The sequence below is a fragment of the Rhipicephalus microplus genome, unplaced genomic scaffold (assembly GCF_043290135.1).
Source record: "Rhipicephalus microplus isolate Deutch F79 unplaced genomic scaffold, USDA_Rmic scaffold_16, whole genome shotgun sequence".
Lineage (NCBI taxonomy): Eukaryota > Metazoa > Arthropoda > Arachnida > Ixodida > Ixodidae > Rhipicephalus > Rhipicephalus microplus.
The window spans coordinates 10,588,743-10,612,980 of record NW_027464589.1 but is presented as its reverse complement, the minus strand read 5'-3'; the positions used below and the strand labels follow the sequence as shown (position 1 = coordinate 10,612,980).

General features: G+C 48.1%; 1 long non-coding RNA gene across 2 annotated transcripts in view; it reads left to right on the top strand.

Annotated features, from left to right (window-relative positions):
• Positions 1-4,432, top strand: part of LOC142784968 (uncharacterized) — a 31,017-nt gene extending 26,585 nt beyond the window's left edge. For both annotated transcript variants that reach the window (XR_012888795.1, XR_012888796.1), the window contains exon 3: positions 4,146-4,432. This is a non-coding gene — a long non-coding RNA (uncharacterized LOC142784968). The remainder of the gene's footprint in view (positions 1-4,145) is intronic.
• Positions 4,433-24,238: the final 19,806 nt, after the last annotated feature.

Here is a 24,238-nt window from a genome sequence, read left to right as displayed (position 1 = left end):
CGCTCTGCGGAGTGGTTAGAGTCAGAAATTTGAGTGGGTTATGATCGGTAAACACCTTGATTTTAGCGCCAAACAGCCAAACATCCAACTTCCCCAGTGCCCAAATGATTGCATAAGCTTCCTTATCTATTGTGGCCCCTCGGGTCTGAGCCGGGCTAAGCTTCTTGCTCAGAAAAGCGATAGGGCGCTCCTTGCCCACCAGATCCTGCTGTGCCAGGCACGCACCAAAGGCGTAATCGGACGCATCTGTGGCAAGGATAAATTCTTTCCCCGGGTCTGGTGCTTGCAACGCCGACGCCTGCACACAGTTTTTCACCTTGTCAAAAGCTTCCTGCGCCTCTGTATTCCAAGTTAATTTTTGCGGAATACGTCGGCCAGTTAGGTTAGTCAGAGGCATAACGACTTTGGAGTACTCGGGCACGTAGTCCCTATAATAGTTGGCTAGCCCTAAGAAACTACGAAGTTGTCCCTTTGCTTCGGGAGCCGGGATCTGCTTTATCGCCCTGACCTTCTCTGGATCGCCTTTGAATATCACTCCTACTGCAGTTACTAGGGCGTGATATGCGCGAAGCTTGCTAGCGTGAATGGTTCTGCGTGAACCGTCCTCGAGCTCATCTAAATAACTGTACGGTCGCAGTTTTTCGACCACTGTGATTGGTCCCTTCCACTTCGCCACTAGCTTCCCCTCTCCTTCCTTCTCGCGCCATAGTACTTGGTCCCCTGTGACAAACCGTTTGCCTGTGGCCCTCAAGTTATAGCGTCCTACGTACTCCTTTACATCTCGCGACATCTGCGGCCAGTAAAATGAGCTTTTCACTGGTTGTAGTGTTTTCCACTCTCCTAAATGACCTGCCCATGGTGAATCGGGAGCCATTTTCAGCACTTCTTTGTGTCTGTGCGATGGTAGCACTAACTGTTTGCAGATGCGACCCGCGAGGTGTTCCTGATGATATAATAGCTCGTCTTGAACGAGCATGCCATGCGTTCCGGCCTTTGTTTGCGCCCAAGCATCTCGCAAAGCCGGGTCTGCTTCCTGAGCCTCACGGAACTCCTGTCGTTTGCTTTTGACCGGCTCGGAACCTTCGCTGTTGCTCTCCGCGGTTATGACGCCTGCCATCGCCCGTTGCTCCTCGCATGCCTCATCTGACAGCTCTACTATAGCTTCGGTCTCCTCGACTGCTGAACACTCGTCTGACACTATGTCAAGTGTAACCCTTTCCTCGAGAAGCTGTGCGTAATCGTTGGGCGTGATCAGCGCGTCGGTGCCGTCTAGCAGCTTATCTGTGATTGCACAAAGCACGGCCGACTGCACCGCCTCGGACATCACGTAAGGACTTCCTTCAGTAGCTATGAGCGGCACGTAAGCCAACTCAGCGGTTACCTGTTGCCTGAACGCTCCCGTCAACTTTATCTGCGAACCCGTACCATCGTACTGAGGTACCACTGCCTTTCTGATGACGCTCACCTCCGCTCCTGAGTCTACCACGGCGTTTAATGATCGACCTGAGCTCTTAAGCGTTACAGTTTCCAGTGAGGGTTGTTTCTGCTCTTTACGCTGCCACAACCTGTCTGTCATTGCTATTTCTGACCCGAATGCAGAAGCCGTCACCCTCGCGACCACTGGACCGTTTTGTTGTCCTGCTGGCCTAGTGCCTTGCCTTGCACCTGAACCCTTATTGGGGCAATTCCTGGCAATGTGGTCGGTACCCTTACACTCAAAACATCGCCTTTTCCCGTTTCCGTCCGTGGGTGTATCTACCGCTGTTTTAGCTTTCTTTTGCCACTCCTGTATATTTGCCTTCTTTTGTGCTGCCTTGCACTTTTCGCTCTCCTCGAATCTCTCCGCGAGCCTAGCCACGCCACTGGGCAGCAAAAAGGACTCCTGTTGATTACAAATGACATGCGCTCTCGCTTCCGGGCTCAAACATTCTTTCAAGCGATCCGCGACCACTAGCTGCTTGAGTTTCTCGAACGTGCCTACCTTTGAGCTCTTGACATAATAGTCGAAATAATTCTCAAGGCGTACGACAAACTGATCCCAGGACTCCCTTTCTCCCTTTTCTGATCCCGCAAACAGCCTCTTGTACTCCGCCGCCGAAAGCCTGAGACCCTCCAAAATGCTTGACTTAAGCTTAACATAAGCTTTGCGCTCCTCTGCTGTAAGCCTGCACAGCAGCCCGCGTGCCCTTTCACTCAACTGTGGCAAAACTATTCCGGCCCACCATTCGCTCGGAACTTCATACGACTCGAGCGTTGCCTCAACATCCTCGAACCACATTGGCACAAGCGCCTCTTGGTTCGGCATTGGTGCCAGTACACCCTTTAACAAGCTTGCGAATTTCAGTCGTCTGTCTTCCACTGACCTTCCGCCAAGCGCTACGCTGTCATCGCTCTCGTTGGACTCTGCCCCATTACGGGCTCGTAGCCGCTGGCTTTCCAGCATCAAGCGCTGCTTCTCCGTTTCCGCCTCAGCAATTTTTAATTGAAGCTGGAGCAGCGCTAGCTGCTGTTCCGACGCCGTATCTGACGTGCTACTACCATGACCCCCCGTGCCGCTGTCGGCGACTCCCAACACCTGCAAGTTTCCTGCCCCGTCCCCGTTCATTTCTGAGTTGTCCCTTTCTCTGTCTCGCAAGTTGTAATGCTTTGTCATCGCCTGCGCCCAACAGAAAATCAAGAGGTACCCGCCTGAAGTAACCTTGTGGTGCGCTCTTCCTCCTCAGAATCCGGTGGACTAGCCTTGCTTTGTTGATTCCGCAGCGTGGTAGTCAGTTGAAGGTGGTTGTCGTCAGTCTCGGCCGATGTCGCTCCCCGATGTCCTCCTCAGTTCAGCCATGCAGATCCTGCCGACTGCGCCAGTTACGTTCCGTTTGGTTCTTTCCACTCGCCTCTCGCTTGTTGAGCGACATTTGCTGCTGCCGCTAAGGAAGCCGAAGACGAGAACTTTTCATCTGCTGGCACCTTGAGGAAATGACCGCTCCGACATCATCTGGATATAGAGACGTTTATTCGTTTCTCCTCCTCCCCACTGTCCCTGCACCCCTGGTTTTATCCCCTGTCCCCCCATTCAACCACTCTTACAGTCCAATCAATACGCACCATTCTTATAGTCCAATCAAAACGCACAGATGTGTCTCTCCTCGCCACAACCTCGAAGACCCACCGCCTCTTGCCCACTCATCGGTTCTCCGCCGTCGCTCGGGTTTCTTTCACACCGGTTCCCGGAATGGTCGATGACGGGTGTTGCCAGGTCGTGGAAAGGCGCCTCTGAGTAAATTCCCGCGATGCCGGGTTGACAGGCCATCAATACAATTGGGCCCTGCGCCAATGCCATCACCTCCGCTGATTTTCCGGCGGACGCGTACGTGTACCTTCCACGTGTACCGGCCACGTGTACCGGCCACCTGCAGCCTGGCTTGGTCTCCTGTAAGGCGCCATAATTGAGCCCGACAGTGGCACGGGAGTTGTCGCGTCCTTTGTGGCCAGCAGACAGTCATCGTCCCGCATTCCCGTGGCCCTGCTTCCTTGTTGGCGAGGGGTCGCCGGCCGCTGGGTGGGTAACATAAGGTATTCGGGGAACGCACGAAGTTCGAGCCCAACACAGCGGTACTTGCATGCTGTAAATGAAATAAAGAATATTTATTTCTGGTGTTTTTGCATGTTAACAGACACACAGGTCGGCTTCGATAAGTGCAAAGAAAAAAACAAACCAATGTTTTTTTTTATAGTTCACACCAGGGATGTAGCCATGATATTCTTTCGCTCGCAACTACGGATGGGGGGAAGGCATGGCAAAACGTCAAAGGTGGAAGAGGAGGCAGAAGAGGTCCCAGCAAAACTGAACATTTCGGTGTGCAGCAACCCCCGGCTATGTGTCTCGTTCACAGTCATAATGCTCTTGGGCTTTTGCTAATTGTATTCATTGGCTAGAAATACCCTAAGGGCCCCAAAAGGAGCATATGTATAAGGGAAAATACGTTAAATACAGCTGCTGCAAAGTATGCACCTTACACTGCCTGCACACAATCTTTGAACTGGAAGGCTACTGCATATCTGAATGAGATTGAAACGTTTGCAAGTGCATCACGATGTAACATATTTGGTCTTCTTTTTCTCCAGTGTCTTCTGCTTGTATTCCATTCCAGATATGTATACTTTGACGGTTTCCTTGACAACTGGAAACGGCACATTGTCCAGAGGGATTCGAGATCTGCAGTGGATCACGGAGAAGGCGACATTGGCTGAAAATAAACAATAAAGAGGATTTAATGAAGGCACCTAGTTTTATGCATGGCAGAGGGCAATATCAAATCTCGTTTTAGTTTTTGTGTAATGGCAGCAAGAAAACTTTAAGATGCGCTGCCTCTGGCAAGAAATTCTGCTGGCTTTCGTCAACCAGAATAATAAATATAATTATCATTATTATTAATAATCACCCAGACTTTTTTCGTATGGCATTTAGGTTACAGCTTACAAGCAGCATTAACACGTTACAGTTTGGTTGGGCCTTGGGTTTTTAATACAACACTACAAAAAAGCTCGACGCTGACGCTTTAGCTTCTCATATGAGTTCAACATCGGGCCTGCCTCGCTCTAACGTGTAATTCACACTTTTAGCAGGACCAGGGATGGCACATACGGATGTGTCACGAATAACCCAACCACAATTCGTGTCTCGTGTTGCGCACGATTGCTTTTTCGGTGTTGAAAATAACATAAAAGTTAATTCTGAAACGCACAAATGGAAACAAAATAAACGCCCAAGCGCAGCTCTGCCTTGAATTCAAGGCAATTATCTAAAGAGCACAGGAGCAGAATAGATAAGGTATGTGACCCTATGGCAGACCTTTAATTTTTTCTAAGTCATGATTAGCGTGCATGCGCTGTTCTAATCATGACTGGAGCCCAAAAGTAAAACAGTAGACTTCCAATAACGTTTGTTAAAATTTCTGAAGATCGGGTCATGTCGCGGACCCGGTACTCTACTCAAACCGAAATGAATCGGTGCCAGGGAAACTGAACCGGCAACCAGAACAATGATAACTCGACCTTCAAAAAGGTGAAAACCAATCAATTGTCTAGTGTTGCACTAACCGCAACTGCAAACAAGCCTGTCCTGCCGTGTTGAGTCCCTTCATCTACGTGTTTCAATGCTAAATCTACGCGCACAGCAAAACATTAAGAAGCAATCGAGACATACTTACATTTAGGTCTCTTGATGTCCGCACAGCATACCTCCCATTGACAACAGCCAAGGACCTCTCAACAGCTTAGTATTCAACAGCTTAATATGACTAGACAGCGCACGCCACCACAGAACAGGGAGACGCCGCGCACAGCATACAGCCACAGAACAGCACACAGCGAACCAAGTTTAGGTGGTGTTGAGCGAACGTGCTGCCAAAAAGAGAGGAAGGGAGAGAGAAAAAAAAAGAAAATGGTGGCTACTTCATCGCAGCGAGGCCCCGCCCTGCACGGATTTGTTGTGAGAACAGTCGCACCCTCTTTCTTCGCAGGCTTGTATGCCTTCCTTCGTTTTCAAAGATAAATGCCAGATGGCGCTCGTGTATAGCATGCCTATAGAGTTCAGTTTGGGCTGTCAAGGTGGATGGACGTGTTTTTTGAGCGCTCCGGTTCGACTGCGCAGTTAAGTGTTTTTGCATGTTTTGAGCTTGTCTTTATAATTATAAGGCAGCGGTTGAAATCTTCGAAGCACTTATTTTATGGTACGGTTTTTTCGGGGGCCAGTCACCAGGTATTTATTAGTTAGTGCGGGTGTATGTGTTTGAATTTTTTTGTTGTTTTTTTGCCACCCTGTGGGGGAGGTGCGCGTACATTGAACACGCAAACTATTGTAGTAGAGCTTAGACTTTCTTTGTTTTCGTTGTGCAGGGCTCGAGTTTAGTAATTATCGAGTATAGGGACAATTGGTGTCAGAAAGGCATGGTTAAAAAGACTGTAAAGTGTTCAGGATGTGGAGTGGGTTTGAAAGTGGACCCAAGCGTAGAAGCGGATGGAGAAGAGGCTGACGCGAAGTGTAGGCAATGTGAGGTCGAGGAAAAAATGGAGAAAATGATGGTTGCCCAGAGTGAACTGCTCATGAGAATCGCCGAGCTCGAAACTGCGTTGGCGACAGAGCAAGAGAAAACGAGGGCAATGGGAAAAAGACTAAAGTCCGCCGAGGAAGCGCTAGTGAAGATGAACCAAGAAGCGACCTACCGAGAGAACAGTAGGGAACCGGCAACCAGAACGGTGGAGAAGGAAAAGCAAGCAAGTTTGGAAAAAAACAGGTTTAGCCGGTTCAACTGTCGCAAGGCCCAGCTTCAGCGAGGTAGTGGTGGGGCAGGGAGGGAACAAAGCAGCCGGCGTCACAGGTGCAGGTAGCCTCCAAGGTGCAGAACGCACGAGCTGAAAAGTCACAGCATGTGATAATCGCCGGGGACTCGAATTTAAATCAATGCACAGAAGCCATCAAAGAGAGGGTAAGAGGTGACAAGAGGGGGTCAGTAGGGGCGTTCCCAGGACGCAAGCTTGAAGCAGTCATGAGGCAAGCGAGCGCAAAATTCAAAACAACAGCTGATAGACGAAACCTCGTGATAATTTCAGGTGGTTTAAACGATGTCCTAAATGAAGATGCAGCAGGACTAGCAGCCACACTGGCGAAAGGTGTCGATGACATGCGCGCCACTTTCCCTAAGGTACAGGCAGTGATATGCACGATACCGGAGGTACCGGTGCGCGATAGCAACCTGCAAATAGCGGTGGTCAACGCAAACCAAGAGATATGGCGGATGAGTCGAGAGAAAGGCTTTGAGGTGGTGGAAATAAACAGAGAGGTTCATAGGTGGGGTGGTTTTAAACGAGACACAATTCACTTCGATGGGCGGCTAGGTCATGAGGTGGGTTGGCGACTTGCAGGACGCGCAGTAGCTTTTTTGGGTAGCAAGCGAGCCCTTCGGGGGGCAGGATAGCTAGTAACGAGGTAAACAACCAGAGAGACTCTTCGACAGGTGGTATGGACAGATACGATTCCAAAGTGGCACCAATATCTAAGATAGGTAGAGTCCGGGGCATGAATAGACGTAGCCACGAGCGCCGAGCCAATTCAGACATAGGGTATATTAACATGCAGGGTGGTAGGAACAGGCTGAAGTGGGAAGAGATAGAAGAACAGCTAAGGGAAGTGAGGCCCATGGTATACGGTTTTGTAGAAACACATCTCAGGGACATGGAACAACCTCCGAACAATCCGGACTACGCGTGGGAATATTGTAATAGAACAGAAGGCAGTAGAGAGGGAGTTGGTACTGGGGCATTCATTCATCAAAGTGAAGACTGGCGAAGGGCCAAGCAGGAGTGCAAGGAACATTTATGGCGAAAAGGGAATGTGGCAGGTCAAATGACACTCCTTGGTTTCGTGTACTTGTGGACGGGAGCAAAAGCCTGAGAGGAAAACAAGGCAATGGTAGAGTGTATATCAAAGGACATTCAGGAGTCAGGAAGAGAGTGCGAGATAATTATACTAGGAGACATGAATGCGCACATAGAAGATATAGATGGATATACCGACCCGACAGGCAAAATGATCATGGATTTGTGTGAAAGGCTTGATTTGATCATTTGCAACCGTACCGAGAAGTGTGAAGGGCAAATAACATGGGTGGTAGGAAGGCTTCAGTCGACGATAGATTATGCACTGATGTCACATAGGATGTATGATAAGCTCAGGGGAATGCACATAGATGAAGGTGGCTCCAGAAGTCTGGGTAGCGATCACAAACGTATCAAGCTAAGTTTTGGAAGAGCAGTGAAAGTGGGAAGGAGACAAGATGAGCAACTACAGGAAAATTTTTATCCAGAAAGGCAAATTGAAATAGCCACTAAACAAATTGAGAAAGTAATCACGGAGAATATTAAAACAGTGTGGACAAACACGAATATAATTAGACTCTTTGAGCTAGAGCTTGCTAAGACATGTGACAAGTCACCCTGGAAAAGAAGACACAAACCCAAACGTTGGTGGAATGAGGAAGTTAAGAGAGCCACAGCAAAACGTCAGGAAGCCTCTAGGGAACACAGACATGCTAAGCAGCGGGTGGCTGGCAGAAGTACATAAAAAAGATAGAAAGGCAGCTGCGAAATTTTGGAACCATCTAAACTCCCTATGAATTGAGACGAGCCTAGAGCAGAGAGCAGAGTTTTGTAACTACAGCCCAAGGTGCTAGGCTAGAAGGGGACGAAGCTATTGAATATATAAGAACAAGGGTGACAGAAAAATTTCAACAAAGAAGTACTTTATGCACCACAACAGACAAGGACGAATCGAGTGGTGCAATGGCTCCATTTTCACAACAAGAGTGGGAAAGGACTGAGAAAAGGGTTCCTAGTAGTACATCAACAGGCCTAGATGGCATTCTAATTAGGCTGATAAAGACATTAGGTCCGAAGTCTAAGCAGGCTTTGAGAGAGACAGTGAGCACAATAATAATCGATGGTGAAGTTTCCGATGGATGGAAACTTAGCAGGATGAGCATGATCTATAAAGGAAACGGGGATAAAGCTGACATAAACAACTACCGTCCTATAACAGTGACATCAGTGGTCTACTGGCTGGCGATGCAGATTATAAAGGAAAGACTGCAGGCATAGATAGAGGATAAGCGGTTCTGGGGAAACTGCAGAATGGGTTTCGGAAACACAGGAGGTTAGAAGACAATCTGTTCTCCCTGACGCAGTGCATCGAAATAGCAGAAAAGAAACACAGGCCCCTGTGGCTAGCGTTTTCGGATATTGAGGGAGCGTACGATAGCGTGGTTCAAGAGGAATTGTGGGGAATACTGGACAGACTAGGCGTGAAACATGTAGTCACTAATCTTTTAAAATATATCTATAAGGGTAACAAGGTAGTTATAAAGTGGGAAAAACAGGTATCCAAGCCTGCAGAGTTAAAACGGGGGCTTAGGCATTGGTGTCCCCTGTCACGCTTATTATTTATGATGTACCTACAAGGATTAGTGGCCAAATTAGAGGGAAGTGGACTGGGTTTCAACCTATCTTTAGTCAAACAAGGAAAACTCATTGATCAGGCACTACCAGAATTAATGTACGCAGATGATATAATGCTAATGGCCGACAACAAGGAAGATTTGCACAGATTGATGGACATCTGCGGTAATGAGGGAGAAAGGTTAGATTTTAGATTCAGTAAGGAAAAATCAGCAGTCATGCTTTTCAGTGAAAACTAAGGTAGTGAGCTTAGAATACAGGAGGTCACGCTAGAGATAACAGATAAATACAAATATCTGGGCGTATGGATAAGCAATGGAACCGAGTACCTAGGGGAACACAAAATATACGTGACGACGAAAGGTAACAGGAATGCAGCAGTGATGAAAAATAGGGCACTGTGGAATTACATTAGGTATGATGTTGTGAGAGGAATATGGAAAGGGGTCATGGTTCCTGGGCTGACGTTCGGCAATGCGGTCTTGTGCATGAGATCAGAAGTTCAAGCAAGATTAGAAATTAAGCAACGTGGACTAGGTGGGCTTGCTTTAGGAGCTCACGGGAATACACCAAAGCAGGGAGTACAAGGTGATATGGGATGGATATCATTTGAGGGCAGGGAAGCTAGCAGCAATATAAAATTTGAGAAGCAATTGAGAGAATTGAAGGAGGAGCGTTGGGCTAGGAAGGTTTTCAGCTACTTGTACGTGAAGAATGTCGATACAAGATGGAGAAAGCAAACCAGGAAATTGATTGGTAAATACTTCGAAAACAGCAGGTGGCCAAACCAAAAAGAGCTATCGGTTAGGAAAAAAGTGAAGGAAACGGAGACTGACATGTGGAGATTTTGCATGATTAAGAAGTCCGCACTAGAGATCTATCGAACTTTTAAGCAGGAAACATTTAACGTACAGCTACATCCATCCAAGGGTACAGCCACATCCATCCATCCATCCATTCATCCATCCTCGCCCGATCTAAAGGGTACAGCCATATCCATTCATTCATCCATCCTTAGTCGAAGCGCTTGTTCGCTTTCGCTGCACGCTCGAGGCGCTCCAACGCAGCGCATCCAGAATACCATTCACCAATTTTATTGCGCAGTACATCAAGAAAAGGTTTTGTTCACTCTCTCCGGACGCAAAACTACTATCGTCTTTCGACGACATTTGCAGATTACAGGCAGATTCAAGCCATTTTTTTTCCATTCTTCATTATAGTAGGCTGCTCAGTACTATCACAGTGATACAGTTGTGAGCCATGCATATGTTGTCAAATGTGGTTTTTGTTTTGCACTATAACTACCCCATATCTCCCTGATTTTGCTTCAGCTATTACCCAAGGTCACCTGCAAGTTATACACGTGCAGTATTGTAGAGAATGACTGCTGCACAAAGTCCGCAAAACTGCGACAGGCATCACAAACCAACACTGCAATGTCAAGTAACTAGGCAGTTTATTTTAAAACAGGACATACTCAGTGATTAAACAACTGTTTCACAATTTCGCGCCGCTCTCGCTGCAGGTAAAAAAAAAAACGACTGGGTTGTAATATGAGCACTCGATGGTTTAAACTCGTAATTACTAACGATATGCATCGATCGTGTAGGCAAGGCCATCGGTAGCTTCGAAATGGCCCAAACAATGAACGGTGGCGTACGGTCGTGCCTGCAACAGCGTGATAAACCAACCGGATTAAAACAAACATGCTGCGGGATCTACGGGAACAAGGGAGCCCTGATGCTAGCAACGGTGCGGCAAACAAATACTTCTTGTGAGCAGTCTGTCTACGCAATTCGCCCGAGACTGTTTTCTTACAATTTCAGTAGTTCGGAAACAACCCAAAAGAAAACGATTTAAAAAACACACCACGCAGCTGCTCCTAGTACCTCCCGATGTAGTTTCCCCTAAACTGTTTACTTAAGGTTTCAGTAGTTCGCGAGCAACGCAAAAGGAATCTCATTCACAAAACACACCACACACGCAGCTGCTTTCAGTAATAGCGCTACTATTTTGTGACAAGAAGTTTTCAAGGCAATAAAATGCTAGTCTGTCGCAAAATAATTCAAGGTTGTTGCATGGCATCTCTAAAGAAGCGCTAAATAGCTATGATAGACTCCAATGATTGAAAATTTTATGTGCAGTTTGTCAATGAAGCAGACTGACCTTTGCATAAAATTTATTTTTTAAAACCATGTTGTGCCATAACTAAGAGAAAGCTGATTTCAGAAAACTTATGGTGACCCAAGATGATCGTACATGTTCAGGCTTCTTACAGGGGCTGCTACTTGGCGAGATAAGGTAATAATTAGGTGACTGTCTGCTATCAGGTGTGGAGACGCATTGCATTCTAAGTCTTAAAGAGGTTGCTATTAAGGCCAAGCTGAAAATTCCTCGACAGGATTAATACACAGCGGTACTTATTTAGGCCTCCATATATTAGGGTTACCACTAAGGCTTGCAGCTACCTTAAATGAGCTGGTCACTTTTTGAAACACCAAGTTCGTCAATAATTGTTGAGTTCACAGCGAATTTTTCAAATTGAAGAATGAGAAGCAATAAAATTATAAAAATATTTTGTTTGTATTGCATAGACAGTCATAATGTCAAATGAAGTTTCTAGGAGGGTGAATTTATTCCTGCTGATGCTTCTGGTGCCATAATTGCAGTCTATACTACTGGTGTTTTGTACGGTGTAGGTCGTGCCACCGAGGACAATCTGGTTGTCTTAGGTAAGCTTTCCGTATAAAAAAATATATTATTGTCACGGGGGTGAGAGAATGAATGAAATAAATATATTTACAAAATATACAGGGAGAATCAGGCATCTGCAGCCAAGATGGAAGAACAGCAGCAACAACAACACGAGCATGGTCGCTTTCATCGTCTTCGTCGTCTATGATGCTCTTTCGTTGCCGATGTCGTGTAACACATAACCCCCCCGCTGCTGGCAGCGCCGTCTCGGCGCCTAAAGGAGAGTAGGATCATATGCGGATATGTTTGAGGTGGGTCACGTGGACGATGTCAGTAGCGGGTGCGGATGACGATGACTGACTGTCCAATGGAGCAATCTCGTATGTGACATCGGTAAGCCGGCGTAAAACCTTGTAAGGCCCTGAGTAGCAAAACAGGAGCTTCGAAGAGAGGCCAACGTAGCGGCATGGTGTCCAGAGGAGAACCAATGAACCTGGAGAGTAGGAAACTACTCTGTGATGGCTATCGTAGCGGGCCTTCTGAGAGAGCTGCGAGCCAAGGAGACGTTCCCGTGCGATTCGGCGGGCCACTTGAGCCTGAGCAGTGGCATCCCGGGCGTACTCTGTAACCGTTTGCGTAGTTGATGGGAGAAGAGTCTCGAAGGGTAACGCTGGATGGCGGCCGAACAATAAATAGAAGGGGGAGAAGCCAGCGGTGTCGTGGAGAGACGAATTGTACGCGAATGTCACATTAGGCAAAGTACTATCCCAATCAAGGTGATCTTTGGAAACGTACATGGAGAGCATTGTTGTCAATGTTCGATTTAGGCGCTCCGTAAGACCATTTGTTTGTGGGTGAAAGGCCGTAGTAAGCTTGTGATGCGTCGAACACGAGCGAAGGATGTCACTTGCTACTTTTGAAAGAAATGAGCGACCACGATCAGTCAGCAGCTGTCGCGGAGCGCCATGGTGAAGAATTACGTCATGAAGCAAGAAGTCCGCGACGCCAGTGGCACAGCTTGTCGGTAGCGCTCGTGTGATAGCGTATCTTGTGGCGTAATCAGTGGCTACGGCTATCCACCTGTTTCCAGTGAGAGAAGTAGGAAATGGTCCAACGAGATCAAGACCGACACGGTAGAAGGAAATGGTGGGTATGTGTATTGGTTGGAGCGGACCAGCTGGTGGCAAGGTGGAATGTTTGGAGCGCTGGCAGGACTCACATGCAGCAACGTATCGGCGCACAGAACGGTAAAGGCCTGACCAGAAGAATTTACGCCGCACGCGATCGTACGTGTGCGTGACCCCGAGATGTCCCGTGGTCGGGGCGTCGTGAAGCTGTTCAAGTACAGCGGAACAGAGTGTCGCAGGGACTATGAGTAGTAGCTCTGGACATTCAGTGCTGGTGTTGCGTCGGTAAAGAATGCCATCGCGTAGAACGAACAAATGTAGCGACGGGTCTACGTGGGGCAAGCGTAGACTCTGCATGATAGACCACAAGTGGACATCGCTGAGCTGTTCCTTGCGTATGTCGGTGAAAGCCGACATGTCGAAGACACAAGCGTCAGAATCATGTGCTGAAAGGTCAGGTGGGTCCACAGGGTGACGGGATAGACAGTCGGCATCCTGGTGCATTAGGCCAGATTTGTATGCCACGTCGAAGCTGTATTCTTGTAGTTTCAAGGCCCAACGGCCAAGTCGTCCTGTTGGCTCTTCAAGGAACGACAGCCAGCACAAGGCATGGTGATCTGCAATTACCAAAAAAATGCGGCCAAACAAGTATGGTTGAAATTTTCCGACTGCCCAGACTAGTGCGAGGCACTCAAGCTCTGTAATGGAATACTTGCGCTCCGAAGAAGAAAAGAGGCGACTGGAATAATCAATGAAGCGGTCCTGTCCTCGTTGCCGCTGGGCGAGAACAGCACCAATTCCATGTCCGCTGGCATCGGTACGAACTTCAGTATGGGCTGACGGGTGAAATTGGCCAAGATGGGTGGGGAAGTAAGTAATGTTGTAAAGGTGCTGAAGGCAGTTGCTTGGTCAGTACCCCAATAAAAAGGCATGTCTTTCTTCAGTAGCTCCGTAAGTGGTCGGTCAATGTCAGCAAAATTCTTCACGAAACGTCGAAAGTAAGAACAAAGGCCGATAAAACTCCATACATCTTTTGCGGAACGTGGTATGGGAATATCTTTGACAACTCGAATTTTTTCAGAATCAGGTTGCACGCCTCGGGCACTGACAAGGTGGCCCAGCACAGTGAATTCCCGACGGACAAAGCGACATTTGGAAGAATTGAGCTTAAGTCCTGCTTTCCGGAAAACCTCAAGAACCGCCGTTAGGCGGCTAAGGTGGCTTTCGAATGTAGGTGAAAATACGATGACGTCATCGAGATAGAACAGGCACGTGGTGCATTTGTATCCACGCAGGTGAGAGTCCATCATCCTTTCAAATGTAGCTGACGCGTTACACAATCCGAATGGCATAACCTTGAACTGGAAAAGTCCATCCGGTGTGATGAATGCGGTTTTCACATGGTCTCGATGATCGACAGAAATCTGCCAGTATCCTGATCGCAAGTCGATTGATGAAAAGTAGGCAGACCCATGTTGGCAGTCGAGAGCATCGTCAATCCGCGGCAGTGGATACACGTCCTTACGTGTTACTTTGTTTAAGTGACGGTAGTCTACGCAAAAGCGCCAGCTGCCATCCTTATTCTTGACTAGCACGACCGGCGATGCCCATGGACTGCAGCAAGGTTCGATGACGTCTTTTGTGAGCATTTCTTCAACTTCGTGCTGGATAACTTGTCGCTCAGCATTAGACACGCGATAAGGACGTCGTCGGATAGAGTAGGCGTCTCCAGTGTTAATCCTATGAGCTACAAAGGATGTCTGACCCAAATGGCGGTCATCAAAATCAAAGATGTCGCGGTAGGATTTCAGCAGGTGCCGGATGTCAGCTGTCTGTGCTGGAAGAAGGTCCGGAGCGATCATTTTGTCCATGGTGGCATCCGCTGCGCTCTTCGAGGATGAAAACGGAGCAGAGGACGAAGAATATTCGGCAACGAACGCCGAAACGGCAGCATCTATAGAAAAAAAAAACGTTTGCCAAAGTCATACCATCTGGGATAACTTGAGCGCATTAGCTGAAGTTTAGAATTGAAAGAGATGCTGTATTTCCCGTAACTGTCAAAAGTGTGTGAGGCACGGCAACATTTTTGGCCAGCAGAACGTCAGCAATAGGTGCCAACATGTAGTCACCATCGGGAACTGGAGGGACAGATCTCAGGGTCACGCAAGTAACGGCTTTTGGTGCTTGGCGAACGTGATCTGCAGGACACAGACGTGGTTGAGCTGGTGTTGGGTCGTCATGGTGACACGGTAAATCAAGTTGAAGCATGCCGGTTCCACAATCAATAAGGTCAGAGTTGGCTGATGAAAAGTCCATGCCGAAGATAAGTTCATGGGAACATTTCTCGAGCACAGCAAATAGCACTGTCGTGGAGCGATCAGCCACACTTATACGCGCGGAGTACATTCCGAGCACAGGAAATGTGCCGCCGTCGGCGACCTGGATGAGGGCACTGTGGGTGGCGTTAAACTTTCTTAAGGCGGCAACGAAGTTCTGTATTCATCACTAATATGTGAGCCCCTGTGTCCACAAGTGCAACAACGGGTGTGTCATCTACTTCAATGTCAATACGGTTGAGTCGAGTCAGCATGGTCAGAGGATTTTGCGAGTAAGTGGTCGATGCAGCATCCCCTCCGGGAGCTGCATCGTCTAGTTTTTCCGCGGCAGGTGGTCAGTCGGCGACGTTGGCTGGTGAAATTGGGGCGAGCCAGACGATGAGCGACAAAAGAGCGGTAAACGGGACTGGTGAGCATGCTGAGATGGAGAGCGACGATGATATTGCTGCGACAGGTTCGCCACGTTCAAGTAGCCCGCCACAATCATCGTGGCACCAGCACCAGCAAGACCCGGCTGGCATGCCCCACGCGTTCGTGCGCTACGGCAACGAGGAAGAGGAAGATAGTTGGATCTGTGCCACTCGGCTACTCGGACTTGACGACCATAGTCTTTAGAATCGTGGGCACAAGTTCGCCCTAATAAAAACGCTTGTTTTTTCAACCTGTCTGCCTCAGCATCGCTACATTTCTGGTGGAGGTGCTGGGTGTGAATCGAAGCCCCGCAAGCTCAAGACAGCGTAGCCCCGACGACCAGCGTATCAACCCCTTGGAAGTGACTCCTGTACACCAGAGGGCAAGTCGCCGTCTTCGAGGTGACTCACCTGAGTTCGGTCCTCTTCACTTCCCACCAAGGGGAATTGAAATGATGGATGCCACCACTATGACTAGCCAGGTAACACCGGCACAAGTGTTCATTAGCCAACCGCACCAGCCGCCAGTATTCCACGGCTACTCGTACGAGGATGTTGAAGATTGGTTGGACCTGTTCGAGAGAGTGGCGAGCTTGAATGAATGGGAAAAAAGAGTGAAGCTCCATCGCGTATACTTCGCCCTGGAAGACTTCGCAAAGACATTGTTTGAGAATCATCAAACCTCGTTGTCTACCTGGGAGATATTTCGACGCAAGCGGTGGCTACGTTCGCGAACATAGACCGGAAAGAAAAGGCGGAGGCTGCTTTTCAATCGAGGAACCAGCTCACGAACGAGAGTGCTGCTATGTACATTGAGGACATGGTCCGTCTGTTCAAGCGTGCGGATTACAACATGGCTGAGGATAAGAAGGTCCGACATTTAATGCGCGGAGTGCAGCTGTTCGCCGTTCTCGTCCCCAACCCTCCAAGCACAGTTGTTGAGTTTTACTCGGAAGCGACGGCCATCGAAAAAACACTGGAACAGCGAGCTCGGCAGTACAGCCGGAATCTTAACTGCGCATCTGCACAGATATTCTCCGGAGGCGTGCGAAACGACGTTGGAGCCCTGCGAAAGCTCATTAAATCAGTTATTAGAGAAGAACTGAGCAGACTGCACATGCCCCAGACTCCAACTGCACTATCTGTTACGGACGTTGTTTGTGACGAACTCAGGCAGGTGATACGAGAGCCAGAGCGTGAGCTGCAGCCAGTTCGACCTATCCTAACATACTCTGAGGTTGTCAGACAACCCACGGTACACAGCATTGCAGCAGTTGTGATGGCGACGACTCCTCTCCCACCTGCGGCACGCAGCGCACCTCGTCCACGGGAACCAACAGCTACCTATCTGCCCCCAGGAGCACGTAGCACACATGACTATGTGGAGCGTAGGCCCAGGAAAAGTGACGTTTGGCGTGATAACGAGCACAGACCTGTGTGTTTTTATTGTGGGGAAGCGGGTCATCTGTACAGATTCTGTCCTTACCGGTTGAGTCGATAGGCTGGATTAAGAGGCTTCCCGTCGTATGCACCGTGCCCCCGAAACGGCGAACGACCAGTGGAGATTGAGGAGTACTTGTCCATGCGCCAGAACTCGCCACCTCTACGCCAACACCGGTAACGGTCACCATCGCCTATGCGCTACCGGTCATCCAGCCCACGTGCACCTTCAAGGCAGCCTGGTCATCGCTCTCCAAGTCCACACCCGGAAAACTGAAGCAAGCGACCTGTGGAGGTGAGGCCACTGATAATGTCAGTTACGAAGATCCTCCAATATGGTTTGAGGGTGATGACAGTGTATTTCCGGTAGATGGGTGGAGCAACGAAAACGTTACTTCAGATTTGCGGTTGAGAATGGAAGGATGGGAGCTGAATGCCTTAGTCGACACCGGTGCTGATTATTCAGTGATAAGTCACAAGATGGCGAAAAAGCTAAACAAAGTTGTGACACAGTGGAGTGGATCGCAGATACGCACGGCAGGCGGTCACAGTAATACGCCCCTTGGCAGATGCACTGCAAGACTTGAAATACGGAACTTTATTTACGTGGCCGATTTCTTTGTGCTGCCACAATGTTCAAGAGAACTCATTGTAGGAATGGATTTTTTGGAGCTAATGGTGCCGTAATTAACCTGCGTAGGTCCAGCGTGTCGTTTTCGACTGAACGAGCTATACCTGTGGAGGAATTTGAGGAATGACGCCTAACTGCTCTACGCGTTGTTCATGATGACGTAACTGTGCCACCACGCTGCAGTATAATGGTGCTAGTAGAAAATGACGCATTGTACAACCACGAAGGCATAGCGGATACAAATGTAAGGCTGTTTTTGAACAAAGGTGTCTGCGTAGCTAGGGGTCTTGTTCACTTGACGAATGGCCGTGCAAATGTCCTACTCACAAATTTCTCCAATGAACTTCAACACATCGCTCAAGGCACGGCTATTGCCTATTTACACGACTTCTGTGTGGCGACTGAACTATGCAGCTTAACGACATCAACCACTCGACCAGCGGCCTGCAACATCGACAAATCCGTGACCGTCAATCAGAGCCTTCCGGACAGTCAAAAGAAACAGATTTACGCCTTGGTAAAGAAATTCTCTGATTGCTTTTCAAGTGCCTCGAAGGCACAGCACACGTCAATCACGAAACACAGAATTATAACGCAAGACGACACGAGGCCTGTATGCCAGCATCCATATCGGGTGTCACAGAAAGAACGGCAAATTATCAAGAAGCAAGTGGAGGAGATGCTTTCGGATGATGTCATCCAGCCTTCGAATAGTCCATGGATGTCCCCCGTAGTGCTCGTTAGGAAGAAAGAAAACACACTTAGATTCTGTGTCTACTACAGAAAACTGAACAGTGTAACTAAACTAGATGTCTACCCCTTGCCACGTATCGACGATACACTAGATCGGTTGCGATCCGCGAAGTTTTTCTCCTCCTTTGATCTGAAAATCTGATATTGGCAAATAGAGGTCGACGAGCAGGACCGTGAAAAACGGCATTCGTAACACCAAATCGCCTCTACGAATTCAAAGCGCTTCCATTCGGCCTCTGTTCCGCACCAGCGACGTTCCAGCGAATGATGGACACTGTCCTCGCTGGATTGAAATGGCAGTCACGTCTAGTGTATTTCGATGACGTGGTGGTATTCTCTGCAACGTTTGACAAACATCTGGAGCGACTACACACAGTATTGTAAGACATACGGTCAGCAAAATTGACAATCCAACCCGAAATATGCCACTTTGGCTTCGAAGAGCTGCGATTCCTTGAACATGTCGTTAGTTCCGATGGTGTTCGTCCTGATATCGAAAAGACAGCCGCTGTTCAGATGTTTCCTACACCCAGAGACAAAAAGTCAGTGCGTCAACTTTCGGGTTTATGTGCCCTTTATAGGCGATTTGTGAAAACTTCTCAAAGATTGTGGAATCTCTTACAAAACTGACAAAAGACAACGTGCCCTTCACACGGGAAAGCGAACAACAGAAAGCTTTTGACGAATTGAGAAAACCGATGCCAGCAATGTCGGCCTCGGCGCCATCCTTGTCCAGTGGCAAAATGGTCTAGAGAAAGTGTTAGCCTATGCCAGCCGCAAACTATCAAAAGCTGATGCAAACTACTCTGTAACTGAGAAACAGTGCCTCGCGGTCATCTGGGCAATGAACAAGTTTCGACCCTACCTTTATGGTAGACCATTCAGAGCTGTCAGTGACCACCATGCACTATGCTGGCTGGCAAATCTCAAGGACCCGTCAGGTCGACTAGCAAGATGGAGCCTTAGGCTGCAGGAGTATGATGGTCGTGTACAAATCTGGAAGGAAACACAGTGATGCCGGCTGCCTGTAACGCCCTCTCGTCGATCCAAGTGTACCTAAAGAGGAAGACTTCCCATTTCTAGGCGTTGTTGACGCATCCGAAATCGCTCAACTACAACGAGATGACCCGGATTTGCTGGCGCTTATACAACACCTGCAGGGTCTCGACGTTCAAGTCCCTCGCATATTCTCCAGAGGGCTCTCCGCGTTCTGCCTTCGAGGAAGTGTCCTTTACAGGAGGAACTTCGAACCTAATGGTGAAACGTTGTTTACTAGTCGTGCCCACAGCCATGCGAGAGAAAATTCTGCACGCATGCCACGACGAGCCAACACCTGAACAAATGGGTGTGAGCCGAACATTCGCCAGGATTTGCCTAAAATACTATTGGCCTAAGTTGCTCGCATCAGTGCAGCGCTACGTGAAATATTGTCGTCAAGGTCAACGGCGCAAAATTTCACCCGTAAAACCAGCCGGCCTTCTCCAGCCAATAGACCCTCCAGGTGCTCCATTCCAATAAGCTGGCATGGACTTCCTAAGACCTTTCCCGACATCGTGTGCAGGCAAGAAATGTATAGTCGTAGCCACGACTATCTCACACGCTATGCTGAGACTGACTCTCTATACAGTGCGACAGCTGCCGAAGTCGCCAAGTTCTTTGTGAACAACATAGTGCTCAGACATGGTGCGCCCATCGTCGTTATTATGGATCGGGGCACCGCATTTACCGCAGACCTAATGCAATGCCTGATGCGCATGACAAATACCAATCACAGAAGAACAACGGCGTGTCACCCTCAGACAAATGGCTTAACCGAACGCCTCAACAGAACTCTGACCGACATGTTATCAATGTATATCGATGTTGAACATAAACAGTGGGATGAAATATTACCCTACGTAACATTCGCATATAATACAGCTTTTCAAGAAACAACCCACGTTGCCCTTTTCGAACTAGTATTCGGCCGAAGAGTGACCACCCCGCTGGATGCCATGTTACCACTACAGGACGAAATCAGCTATCTACCGACTTAGATGACTTCTTGCAAAGAGCCGAAGAAGCACGGCAAATGGCAAGATACCGAATACGTTACCAACAGCACGTCGATTCTAGTCGGTGCAACAAGCGACGCAGTGACGCACTTTAACATCCCGGTGACAAAGTGTGGATATAGATCCCAGTGCGCCGCCGCGGACTCTCTGAAAAGCTTCTTTGCCGATACTTCGGCCCTTATGAAGTACGCAACCGTATCAGCGACGTCACTCGCCGTATCAGCGAAGTCAGATCCGCTGGACACCTGAGTTCAAGACGCCGTAATCCCACGGAAGTGGTACACGTAGTCCGCATGAAGCCCTATCATGACAGATTGTTAAAAAACGAGTGGGAGTGCGCATGTATATTTCACTGTCTTAAGCATCGGGACAATGCGTCTGAGGAGGGGGGTAATGCTGTGACAGGTTCGCCACGTTCAAGTAGCCCGCCACAATCATCGTGGCCCCAGCACTAGCAAGACCCGGCTGGCATGCGCCACGCGTTCGTGCGCTCCGACAACGAGGAAGATGAAGATAGTTGGATCTGTGCCACTCGGCTACTCGAACTTGACGACCATAGTCTTTACAATCGTGGGTACAAGTTCGCCCTAATGAAGACGCTTGTTTTTTAACCTGTCTGCCTCAGCATCACTACAATATGGCGGCATAGAAGGAACGTCTTCACTGGTGGCCTGAGGTGACTCCTGGTAAGTTTGAAAGCGTCCATGATCCCTCTCTGGCCGATGGGGGTACCTATAGGATGCTTGATTCCAATACCACCGAGTGTTACAATGGCGGGCCACGTGTCCGATACGGTGGCAGTTGAAACAAATCGGGCGATCGTCAGTAGTTCTCCACTCGGCTTGATTGTGGGGGCGCGCCGGAAGGTTTTGACTTTGGACATAATAAACAGGAGGTCGACGACGGTTGATCGGCTGAGAGGGCGCTGTAGTGCACTCGGAGGGCAGTCCAGCATTGGAAAGCTTTTGTCGCACAATGGCATGTACCAGTGGCACCATCTGAGGGCTAGAGTCACAGGCATGGGAGCACGTGGACACAGGAGACAGAGCTTCAAGTTCACGTCTGATGATCTTGGTCACGTGCTCTGCAGTTAACGGCGTCTGTAGCGCAGGCCTGTCTTCGCACGACCAGGTTGCTGCTGTGTTTGGTAGTCGGGTGAAATTATGGGCGATACTTCGACTTTCTGCAGCCTCAAAACGCTGGCACTCCTTGATGATGGCATCTACCATGTTGCAGTCCTTGCATATGAGAAGGTTGAATGCATCATCTGCAATGCCTTTCAATATGTGAGCTATTTTTCCGGTTTCTTCCATATTGTTGTCCGCTTTTCGGCAAAGGGCAAGCACGTCCTGTATGTAAATCCCGTAGGACTCTGATGACATTTGCGCACGAGATGCCAAGTCCTTCTTGGCCGCTGCCTTTCTACCCACAGACTTGCCGAAAAGGGCACGCATCTTTTCTTTGCACGCATCCCAGCTTCTAATTTCATCTTCGTGTTTCTCGAACCACACTTTTGCTGTTCCTTTCAAGTAGAACAGGATATTGGCTAACATAAGAGTTTCATCCCAGCGGTAACTCTTGTACGTTCATACAACGGCAACCATTCTTCAATGTCGACATCATCCGTGCCGCACAACGTGCCAGGATATTTTAGCTGCGGAAGGACAACAGTTGTTGTTGTTTTCGCCTCGGCGGGAGCCGGTCCCTGGTTTGCCATGGTGGAAAAATCCAAGCGTCGGCCACTGCGGAGCTCCGTTATATCGTGTTGTACCCCGCACCTCCACCAAATGTCACCGGGATGAGAGAATGAATGAAATAAATATATTTACAAAATATACAGGGAGTGTCAGAGGCAGCTGCAGCCAAGATGGAAGAACAGCAGCAACAAAAACACGAGCACGGTCGCTTTCATCGTCTTCGTCGTCTATGATGCTCTTTGGTTGCCGATGTCGTGTAACAATATCAATTAAACTACATACTTTCTTACTCTTTATTCAGGCACACCATAGAGGTAATCTGAGGCTCTTTAGCTGTTTCGATAGGAGAGGTCTGTGTACGAGATACGTATGGTAATCTTTTAGTGCTCCAGCTTTGTTTGTGTAATACTTGAAATCTCTTTATATATAAAAATTTCCACTGATGCAAACAAGCTCCAGCCCCAGGTCTGGCCCATAGGTAAACCATATGGAAAGAGTGAGCTCAATCATAAGCCCTTCAGGAGCACCGACCCAGGAATCTAGTACCTACGAGGTAAAACCTTTAGTGCATCAAGAAGAGCATGGAAGAAGAGTGCAGGTCACTTCAGGAGGGCATCTCCTGGCCGTCATCGTTATGTAACCATGAACATGTAACATCAATGTTTATCAGATTCTACTAACAGATGACAGACTAGGTACAAATGTTGTTTCTCTATTGCAAGATGGCACGTCATACATTTACACAGTTCCCTCACCACAGGCCCTTACAATTACTTGTAAATATTTCCTAGCACGGTGTCCCTTTCTAGTTCCCACGTAGCTGTTTAAAACGAGAGTATGCAGCTTGTCACAGTCGACCTAGCTGGTGCCATGCAGAGACGGCTCCAGCCGTCATGATGTGTATTCTCGTTACTGGAGCTATCAGACACTATAGAATTTAAGCCTGGTGTGCACGCTTAAAACCTGGGACCACTTCTGCTTGCGCGCCCTGAACTGGTTCGTACCTGTCGCACACCTGCACAAGATTACGTCGACCCTGTACAAGAGGCTTAAGTTCTGGCAAATGCTGCTCTTGCAATCAATTAAAGTGGCAGTCAGTCAACACATACTTTTGCCCAACTGTGATCGCTTTTACTTATCATCTCTATAGTTTTCCAGGTTGGTCACAGTACAGAAAGAAACTTTTTTTTTGGGAGTACCACGTTTTTAAGCTCACAAGACTCCAGTGAAGCACCTGCAACATATGCCAATAGTGATATGCCGAACTTCCGCACAAAATTGAACTGATTGTCATCTTCAGCCTGCCATCATGCACGAGCTTTAGCATATGCTATGTTGTCATATTGTGTAAATGATGCCGCATACATTTCAATAGTTTAACAAGGCTTATAACTTCACAAGACGGTACAGCTTCAGGGAGATAATAAAGTGCAGAAGTGGCTCACACAAAACAAGAAACACAGTGCTCGTGTTAACTTCCATCTGTCCTATTTTTTTACTTGTGACTCTTCTAGGAGGTAAGTAAGTAAAACGGCACATTCACATTATGGCAAGATGCAATGTCACAGTCACTTAACATCAAAACACCGCAAAGAAACGCTCAAGAAACATTCCTGCCTTTCTAAGTTTTAACAAATGCGTCACCAACACACACAACCCAAGGCTGAAATCCTTATCTCATTGTTGACCTCAACTGACATGCTCTGCTACTCGCGCAGCAAATAAGCCAGATTTTTCCGGCCACTCTGAACAGCCTGTAAGTTCACTCCTTACAACCCCTCTCCACTCTACCAGTGATCAGAGGGCAGATATATGTTATATTATTCGCGCACCTACGCAACTATAGTTGTCAAACATGAATATATGTGAACATTACAATAGATTTGTATGAAAGCCCTGTTAAAATATTTTGTGATCATAACACAAGAGCCTTCTCTAAAAAATATAAAACATCGAGATTTATATGCACCAAGAAAATTCCAACACGGCAAATATTTTAAGGATGTGTAAATACTCACCGATTTAGCATGTCGAATTGAATACTGATATGTTATCATCAGTAGAGATTATTCGTAAAACCTAATATTTCA